Source organism: Convolutriloba macropyga, unplaced genomic scaffold, assembly GCF_964194025.1.
Source record: "Convolutriloba macropyga unplaced genomic scaffold, txConMacr16.3 SCAFFOLD_3418, whole genome shotgun sequence".
Classification (NCBI taxonomy): Eukaryota; Metazoa; Xenacoelomorpha; order Acoela; family Convolutidae; genus Convolutriloba; species Convolutriloba macropyga.
Window position 1 is genome coordinate 11,657 of NW_027449219.1, and position 9,685 is coordinate 21,341.

Here is a 9,685-nt window from a genome sequence, read left to right on the forward strand (position 1 = left end):
CCTGCTCGATCTAGCTTTCCCAAGGCTCGATCTAGCTCTATTCGCCCCGCTAGAGGGCTCTCTAAGACCCCTCGGTCTTAGTGTTAACTCCTGTAATGCCTAACCAAGCTTACTACAGGCCTTGGTCAGGTCTTTATCGGTCACCGATTAGTAACAGACCGATCATGGGGCCTTCCACCCTATCCGGGTTGAGGTCTTTAGTCCAGCCATATTTTGACAAGACACCTCCCCCTAATAATGCCCCACACATAGAAATACTGTCCATGCAGTATTTAACTTGTGTTTTTTCTAAAATTTGATTTTCACTTTTTGGAGGTTCATTTGCTCCTCTGACACTCTTTCAGCTTCAATCTTACTCGATCTAGCTTTCCCAAGGCTCGATCTAGCTCTATTCGCCCCACCAGAGGGCTCTCTAAGACACTTCGGTCTTAGTGTTAGCTCCGGTCTTGCTCAATCGTGCTTGCTGAAGGCGCGATCAAGCTTTAGTTAGCTTCTCGTACTTTCTCTTGGCCTCTCTAGGAGGACCAGACAGACCTCTCGGTCTATCGTTTAGCTTCAGTCCTGCTCGATCTAGCTTTCCCAAGGCTCGATCTAGCTCTATTCGCCCCGCTAGAGGGCTCTCTAAGACCCCTCGGTCTTAGTGTTAGCTCCGGTACAGCTCGGTCGTGCTTGCTGAAGGCCCGATCAAGCTTTAGTTGGCTTCTCGTACTTTCTCTTGGCCTCTCTAGGAGGACCAGACAGACCTCTCGGTCTCTTGCTTAGCTTCAGTCCTGCTCGATCTAGCTTGCCCAAGGCTTGATCAAGCTCTATTCGCCCCGCTAGAGGGCTCTCTAAGACCCCTCGGTCTTAGTGTTAGCTCCGGTACAGCTCGGTCGTGCTTGCTGAAGGCCCGATCAAGCTTTAGTTAGCTTCTCGTTTTTTCTCTTGGCCTCTCTAGGAGGACCAGACAGACCTCTCGGTCTATCGTTTAGCTTCAGTCCTGCTCGATCTAGCTTTCCCAAGGCTCGATCTAGCTCTATTCGCCCCGCTAGAGGGCTCTCTAAGACCCCTCGGTCTTAGTGTTAGCTCCGGTACAGCTCGGTCGTGCTTGCTGAAGGCCCGATCAAGCTTTAGTTGGCTTCTCGTACTTTCTCTTGGCCTCTCTAGGAGGACCAGACAGACCTCTCGGTCTATCCTTTAGCTTCAGTCCTGCTCGATCTAGCTTTCCCAAGGCTCGATCTAGCTCTATTCGCCCCGCTAGAGGGCTCTCTAAGACCCCTCGGTCTTAGTGTTATCTCCTGTAATGCCTAACCAAGCTTACTACAGGCCTTGGTCAGGTCTTTATCGGTCACCGATTAGTAACAGACCGATCATAGGGCCTTCCACCCTATCTGGGTTGAGGTCTTTAGTCCAGCCATATTTTGACAAGACACCTCCCCCTAATAATGCCCCACACATAGAATTACTGTTTATGCAGCTTTTCACTTGTGAAATTTTTAATTTTCGCAATTATTATAGAATAAGTGTTTGCGCAGCTTTTCATAGGTCGAGCTCTAGCTAGCTAGCTCAAGCTAGCTAGCTAGCTCAAGCTCAAGCTATCTAGCTCAAGCTCAAGCCAGCTAGCTCAAGCTCAAGCTAGCTAGCTAGCTCAAGCTCAAGCTAGCTAGCTAGCTCAAGCTCAAGCTAGCTAGCTCAAGCTCAAGCTAGCTAGCTCAAGCTCAAGCTAGCTAGCTAGCTCAAGCTCAAGCTCAAGCTAGCTAGCTCAAGCTCAAGCTCAAGCTAGCTAGCTAGCTCAAGCTCAAGCTAGCTAGCTAGCTCAAGCTCAAGCTAGCTAGCTAGCTCAAGCTCAAGCTAGCTAGCTCAAGCTCAAGCTCAAGCTCAAGCTAGCTAGCTAGCTCAAGCTAGCTAGCTAGCTCAAGCTCAAGCTAGCTAGCTAGCTCAAGTTCAAGCTAGCTAGCTAGCTCAAGCTCAAGCTAGCTAGCTAGCTCAAGCTCAAGCTAGCTAGCTCAAGCTCAAGCTAGCTAGCTCAAGCTCAAGCTAGCTAGCTAGCTCAAGCTCAAGCTCAAGCTAGCTAGCTCAAGCTCAAGCTCAAGCTAGCTAGCTAGCTCAAGCTCAAGCTAGCTAGCTAGCTCAAGCTCAAGCTCAAGCTAGCTAGCTAGCTCAAGTTCAAGCTAGCTAGCTAGCTCAAGCTCAAGCCAGCTAGCTCAAGCTCAAGCTCAAGCTAGCTAGCTAGCTCAAGCACAAGCTAGCTAGCTAGCTCAATCTCAAGCTAGCTAGCTCAAGCTCAAGCTAGCTAGCTCAAGCTCAAGCTAGCTAGCTAGCTCAAGCTCAAGCTCAAGCTAGCTAGCTCAAGCTCAAGCTCAAGCTAGCTAGCTAGCTCAAGCTCAAGCTAGCTAGCTAGCTCAAGCTCAAGCTCAAGCTAGCTAGCTCAAGCTCAAGCTCAAGCTAGCTAGCTAGCTCAAGCTCAAGCTGGCTAGCTAGCTCAAGCTCAAGCTAGCTAGCTAGCTCAAGCTCAAGCTAGCTAGCTCAAGCTCAAGCTCAAGCTCAAGCTAGCTAGCTAGCTCAAGCTAGCTAGCTAGCTCAAGCTCAAGCTAGCTAGCTAGCTCAAGTTCAAGCTAGCTAGCTAGCTCAAGCTCAAGCTAGCTAGCTAGCTCAAGCTCAAGCTAGCTAGCTCAAGCTCAAGCTAGCTAGCTCAAGCTCAAGCTAGCTAGCTAGCTCAAGCTCAAGCTCAAGCTAGCTAGCTCAAGCTCAAGCTCAAGCTAGCTAGCTAGCTCAAGCTCAAGCTAGCTAGCTAGCTCAAGCTCAAGCTAGCTAGCTAGCTCAAGTTCAAGCTAGCTAGCTAGCTCAAGCTCAAGCTAGCTAGCTCAAGCTCAAGCTAGCTAGCTCAAACTCAAGCTAGCTAGCTAGCTCAAGTTCAAGCTAGCTAGCTAGCTCAAGCTCAAGCTAGCTAACTAGCTCAAGCTCAAGCTAGCTAGCTCAAGCTCAAGCTAGCTAGCTCAAGCTCCAGCTAGCTAGCTAGCTCAAGCTCAAGCTCAAGCTAGCTAGCTCAAGCTCAAGCTCAAGCTAGCTAGCTAGCTCAAGCTCAAGCTAGCTAGCTAGCTCAAGCTCAAGCTAGCTAGCTAGCTCAAGTTCAAGCTAGCTAGCTAGCTCAAGCTCAAGCTAGCTAGCTCAAGCTCAAGCTAGCTAGCTCAAGCTCAAGCCAGCTAGCTCAAGCTCAAGCTCAAGCTAGCTAGCTAGCTCAAGCACAAGCTTGCTAGCTAGCTCAAGCTCAAGCTAGCTAGCTCAAGCTCAAGCTAGCTAGCTCAAGCTCAAGCTAGCTAGCTCAAGCTCAAGCTCAAGCTAGCTAGCTAGCTCAAGCACAAGCTTGCTAGCTAGCTCAAGCTCAAGCTAGCTAGCTCAAGCTCAAGCTAGCTAGCTCAAGCTCAAGCTAGCTAGCTAGCTCAAGCTCAAGCTCAAGCTAGCTAGCTCAAGCTCAAGCTCAAGCTAGCTAGCTGGCTCAAGCTCAAGCTAGCTAGCTAGCTCAAGCTCAAGCTAGCTAGCTAGCTCAAGCTCAAGCTAGCTAGCTCAAGCTCAAGCTCAAGCTAGCTAGCTAGCTCAAGCTAGCTAGCTAGCTCAAGCTCAAGCTAGCTAGCTAGCTCAAGTTCAAGCTAGCTAGCTAGCTCAAGCTCAAGCTAGCTAGCTAGCTCAAGCTCAAGCTAGCTAGCTCAAGCTCAAGCTAGCTAGCTCAAGCTCAAGCTAGCTAGCTAGCTCAAGCTCAAGCTCAAGCTAGCTAGCTCAAGCTCAAGCTCAAGCTAGCTAGCTAGCTCAAGCTCAAGCTAGCTAGCTAGCTCAAGCTCAAGCTAGCTAGCTAGCTCAAGTTCAAGCTAGCTAGCTAGCTCAAGCTCAAGCTAGCTAGCTCAAGCTCAAGCTAGCTAGCTCAAGCTCAAGCCAGCTAGCTCAAGCTCAAGCTCAAGCTAGCTAGCTAGCTCAAGCACAAGCTAGCTAGCTAGCTCAAGCTCAAGCTAGCTAGCTCAAGCTCAAGCTAGCTAGCTCAAGCTCAAGCTAGCTAGCTAGCTCAAGCTCAAGCTCAAGCTAGCTAGCTCAAGCTCAAGCTCAAGCTAGCTAGCTAGCTCAAGCTCAAGCTAGCTAGCTAGCTCAAGCTCAAGCTAGCTAGCTCAAGCTCAAGCTCAAGCTAGCTAGCTAGCTCAAGCTCAAGCTAGCTAGCTAGCTCAAGCTCAAGCTAGCTAGCTAGCTCAAGCTCAAGCTAGCTAGCTCAAGCTCAAGCTCAAGCTCAAGCTAGCTAGCTAGCTCAAGCTAGCTAGCTAGCTCAAGCTCAAGCTAGCTAGCTAGCTCAAGTTCAAGCTAGCTAGCTAGCTCAAGCTCAAGCTAGCTAGCTAGCTCAAGCTCAAGCTAGCTAGCTCAAGCTCAAGCTAGCTAGCTCAAGCTCAAGCTAGCTAGCTAGCTCAAGCTCAAGCTCAAGCTAGCTAGCTCAAGCTCAAGCTCAAGCTAGCTAGCTAGCTCAAGCTCAAGCTAGCTAGCTAGCTCAAGCTCAAGCTAGCTAGCTAGCTCAAGTTCAAGCTAGCTAGCTAGCTCAAGCTCAAGCTAGCTAGCTCAAGCTCAAGCTAGCTAGCTCAAACTCAAGCTAGCTAGCTAGCTCAAGTTCAAGCTAGCTAGCTAGCTCAAGCTCAAGCTAGCTAGCTAGCTCAAGCTCAAGCTAGCTAGCTCAAGCTCAAGCTAGCTAGCTCAAGCTCAAGCTAGCTAGCTAGCTCAAGCTCAAGCTCAAGCTAGCTAGCTCAAGCTCAAGCTCAAGCTAGCTAGCTAGCTCAAGCTCAAGCTAGCTAGCTAGCTCAAGCTCAAGCTAGCTAGCTAGCTCAAGTTCAAGCTAGCTAGCTAGCTCAAGCTCAAGCTAGCTAGCTCAAGCTCAAGCTAGCTAGCTCAAGCTCAAGCCAGCTAGCTCAAGCTCAAGCTCAAGCTAGCTAGCTAGCTCAAGCACAAGCTTGCTAGCTAGCTCAAGCTCAAGCTAGCTAGCTCAAGCTCAAGCTAGCTAGCTCAAGCTCAAGCTAGCTAGCTCAAGCTCAAGCTCAAGCTAGCTAGCTAGCTCAAGCACAAGCTTGCTAGCTAGCTCAAGCTCAAGCTAGCTAGCTCAAGCTCAAGCTAGCTAGCTCAAGCTCAAGCTAGCTAGCTAGCTCAAGCTCAAGCTCAAGCTAGCTAGCTCAAGCTCAAGCTCAAGCTAGCTAGCTAGCTCAAGCTCAAGCTAGCTAGCTAGCTCAAGCTCAAGCTAGCTAGCTAGCTCAAGCTCAAGCTAGCTAGCTCAAGCTCAAGCTCAAGCTAGCTAGCTAGCTCAAGCTAGCTAGCTAGCTCAAGCTCAAGCTAGCTAGCTAGCTCAAGTTCAAGCTAGCTAGCTAGCTCAAGCTCAAGCTAGCTAGCTAGCTCAAGCTCAAGCTATCTAGCTCAAGCTCAAGCTAGCTAGCTCAAGCTCAAGCTAGCTAGCTAGCTCAAGCTCAAGCTCAAGCTAGCTAGCTCAAGCTCAAGCTCAAGCTAGCTAGCTAGCTCAAGCTCAAGCTAGCTAGCTAGCTCAAGCTCAAGCTAGCTAGCTAGCTCAAGTTCAAGCTAGCTAGCTAGCTCAAGCTCAAGCTAGCTAGCTCAAGCTCAAGCTAGCTAGCTCAAGCTCAAGCCAGCTAGCTCAAGCTCAAGCTCAAGCTAGCTAGCTAGCTCAAGCTCAAGCTCAAGCTCAAGCTAGCTAGCTAGCTCAAGTTCAAGCTAGCTAGCTAGCTCAAGCTCAAGCTAGCTAGCTCAAGCTCAAGCTAGCTAGCTCAAGCTCAAGCCAGCTAGCTCAAGCTCAAGCTCAAGCTAGCTAGCTAGCTCAAGCTCAAGCTAGCTAGCTCAAGCTCAAGCTAGCTAGCTAGCTAGCTCAAGCTCAAGCTCAAGCTAGCTAGCTCAAGCTCAAGCTCAAGCTAGCTAGCTCAAGCTCAAGCTCAAGCTAGCTAGCTCAAGCTCAAGCTCAAGCTAGCTAGCTCAAGCCCAAGCTCAAGCTAGCTAGCTAGCTCAAGCTCAAGCTAGCTAGCTCAAGCTCAAGCTCAAGCTCAAGCTAGCTAGCTAGCTAGCTCAAGCTCAAGCTCAAGCTAGCTAGCTAGCTCAAGCTCAAGCTAGCTAGCTCAAGCTCAAGCTAGCTAGCTAGCTCAAGTTCAAGCTAGCTAGCTAGCTCAAGCTCAAGCTAGCTAGCTAGCTCAAGCTCAAGCTAGCTAGCTCAAGCTCAAGCTAGCTAGCTCAAGCTCAAGCTAGCTAGCTAGCTCAAGCTCAAGCTCAAGCTAGCTAGCTCAAGCTCAAGCTCAAGCTAGCTAGCTAGCTCAAGCTCAAGCTAGCTAGCTAGCTCAAGCTCAAGCTAGCTAGCTAGCTCAAGTTCAAGCTAGCTAGCTAGCTCAAGCTCAAGCTAGCTAGCTCAAGCTCAAGCTAGCTAGCTCAAACTCAAGCTAGCTAGCTAGCTCAAGTTCAAGCTAGCTAGCTAGCTCAAGCTCAAGCTAGCTAGCTAGCTCAAGCTCAAGCTAGCTAGCTCAAGCTCAAGCTAGCTAGCTCAAGCTCAAGCTAGCTAGCTAGCTCAAGCTCAAGCTCAAGCTAGCTAGCTCAAGCTCAAGCTCAAGCTAGCTAGCTAGCTCAAGCTCAAGCTAGCTAGCTAGCTCAAGCTCAAGCTAGCTAGCTAGCTCAAGTCTAGCTAGCTAGGTCAAGCTCAAGCTAGCTAGCTCAAGCTCAAGCTAGCTAGCTCAAGCTCAAGCCAGCTAGCTCAAGCTCAAGCTCAAGCTAGCTAGCTAGCTCAAGCACAAGCTTGCTAGCTAGCTCAAGCTCAAGCTAGCTAGCTCAAGCTCAAGCTAGCTAGCTCAAGCTCAAGCTAGCTAGCTCAAGCTCAAGCTCAAGCTAGCTAGCTAGCTCAAGCACAAGCTTGCTAGCTAGCTCAAGCTCAAGCTAGCTAGCTCAAGCTCAAGCTAGCTAGCTCAAGCTCAAGCTAGCTAGCTAGCTCAAGCTCAAGCTCAAGCTAGCTAGCTCAAGCTCAAGCTCAAGCTAGCTAGCTAGCTCAAGCTCAAGCTAGCTAGCTAGCTCAAGCTCAAGCTAGCTAGCTAGCTCAAGCTCAAGCTAGCTAGCTCAAGCTCAAGCTCAAGCTAGCTAGCTCAAGCTCAAGCTAGCTAGCTAGCTCAAGCTCAAGCTAGCTAGCTAGCTCAAGCTCAAGCTAGCTAGCTAGCTCAAGCTCAAGCTAGCTAGCTAGCTCAAGCTCAAGCTAGCTAGCTAGCTCAAGCTCAAGCTAGCTAGCTCAAGCTCAAGCTAGCTAGCTAGCTCAAGCTCAAGCTCAAGCTAGCTAGCTCAAGCTCAAGCTCAAGCTAGCTAGCTAGCTCAAGCTCAAGCTAGCTAGCTAGCTCAAGCTCAAGCTAGCTAGCTAGCTCAAGTTCAAGCTAGCTAGCTAGCTCAAGCTCAAGCTAGCTAGCTCAAGCTCAAGCTAGCTAGCTCAAGCTCAAGCCAGCTAGCTCAAGCTCAAGCTCAAGCTAGCTAGCTAGCTCAAGCTCAAGCTCAAGCTAGCTAGCTAGCTCAAGCTCAAGCTAGCTAGCTAGCTAGCTCAAGCTCAAGCTAGCTAGCTCAAGCTCAAGCTAGCTAGCTCAAGCTCAAGCCAGCTAGCTCAAGCTCAATCTCAAGCTAGCTAGCTAGCTCAAGCTCAAGCTAGCTAGCTCAAGCTCAAGCTAGCTAGCTAGCTAGCTCAAGCTCAAGCTCAAGCTAGCTAGCTCAAGCTCAAGCTCAAGCTAGCTAGCTCAAGCTCAAGCTCAAGCTAGCTAGCTCAAGCTCAAGCTCAAGCTAGCTAGCTCAAGCTCAAGCTCAAGCTAGCTAGCTAGCTCAAGCTCAAGCTAGCTAGCTCAAGCTCAAGCTCAAGCTCAAGCTAGCTAGCTAGCTCAAGCTCAAGCTCAAGCTAGCTAGCTAGCTCAAGCTCAAGCTAGCTAGCTCAAGCTCAAGCCAGCTAGCTCAAGCTCAAGCTCAAGCTAGCTAGCTAGCTCAAGCTCAAGCTAGCTAGCTCAAGCTCAAGCCAGCTAGCTCAAGCTCAAGCTCAAGCTCAAGCTAGCTAGCTAGCTCAAGCTCAAGCTAGATAGCTAGCTCAAGCTAGCTAGCTAGCTCAAGCTCAAGCTCAAGCTAGCTAGCTAGCTAGCTCAAGCTCAAGCTAGCTAGCTCAAGCTCAAGCCAGCTAGCTCAAGCTCAAGCTCAAGCTAGCTAGCTAGCTCAAGCTCAAGCTAGCTAGCTCAAGCTCAAGCTCAAGCGAGCTAGCTAGCTCAAGCTCAAGCTAGCTAGCTAGCTCAAGCTCAAGCTAGCTAACTCAAGCTAACTCAGCTAGCTCAAGCTAACTCAAGCTAGCTAAAGCTAACTCAAGCTAACTCAAGCTAACTCAAGCTAACTCAAGCTAGCTAAAGCTAACTCAAGCTAACTCAAGCTAACCCGAGCTAACTCAAGCTAGCTCAAGCTAACCCAAGCTAGCTAAAGCTAACTCAAGCTAACTCAAGCTAATTCAAGCTAACTCAAGCTAACTCAAGCTAACTCAAGCTAACTCAAGCTAGCTAAAGCTAACTCAAGCTAACTCAAGCTAACTCAAGCTAACCCGAGCTAACTCAAGCTAACTGAAGGTAGCTAAAGCTAGTTCAAGCTAACTCAAGCTAGCTAAAGCTAAGACAAGCTAACTCAAGCTAACTCAAGCTAACTCAAGCTAACTCAAGCTAACTCAAGCTAGTTCAAGCTAACTCAAGCTAACTCAAGCTAACTCAAGCTAGCTAAAGCTAACTCAAGCTAACTCAAGCTAACTCAAGCTAACCCGAGCTAACTCAAGCTAACTCAAGGTAGCTAAAGCTAGTTCAAGCTAACTCAAGCTAGCTAAAGCTAAGACAAGCTAACTCAAGCTAACTCAAGCTAACTCAAGCTAACTCAAGCTAACTCAAGCTAGTTCAAGCTAACTCAAGCTAGCTAAAGCTAACTCAAGCTAACTCAAGCTAACTCAAGCTAGCTCAAGCTAACTCAAGCTAGTTCAAGCTAACTCAAGCTAGCTAAAGCTAACTCAAGCTAACTCAAGCTAACTCAAGCTAACTCAAGCTAGCTAAAGCTAACTCAAGCTAACTCAAGCTAACCCGAGCTAACTCAAGCTAGCTCAAGCTAACCCAAGCTAGCTAAAGCTAACTCAAGCTAACTCAAGCTAATTCAAGCTAACTCAAGCTAACTCAAGCTAACTCAAGCTAACTCAAGCTAGCTAAAGCTAACTCAAGCTAACTCAAGCTAACTCAAGCTAACCCGAGCTAACTCAAGCTAACTCAAGGTAGCTAAAGCTAGTTCAAGCTAACTCAAGCTAGCTAAAGCTAAGACAAGCTAACTCAAGCTAACTCAAGCTAACTCAAGCTAACTCAAGCTAACTCAAGCTAACTCAAGCTAGCTAAAGCTAACTCAAGCTAACTCAAGCTAACTCAAGCTAACCCGAGCTAACTCAAGCTAACTCAAGGTAGCTAAAGCTAGTTCAAGCTAACTCAAGCTAGCTAAAGCTAAGACAAGCTAACTCAAGCTAACTCAAGCTAACTCAAGCTAACTCAAGCTAACTAAAGCTAGTTCAAGCTAACTCAAGCTAGCTAAAGCTAACTCAAGCTAACTCAAGCTAACTCAAGCTAGCTCAAGCTAACTCAAGCTAGTTCAAGCTAACTCAAGCTAGCTAAAGCTAACTCAA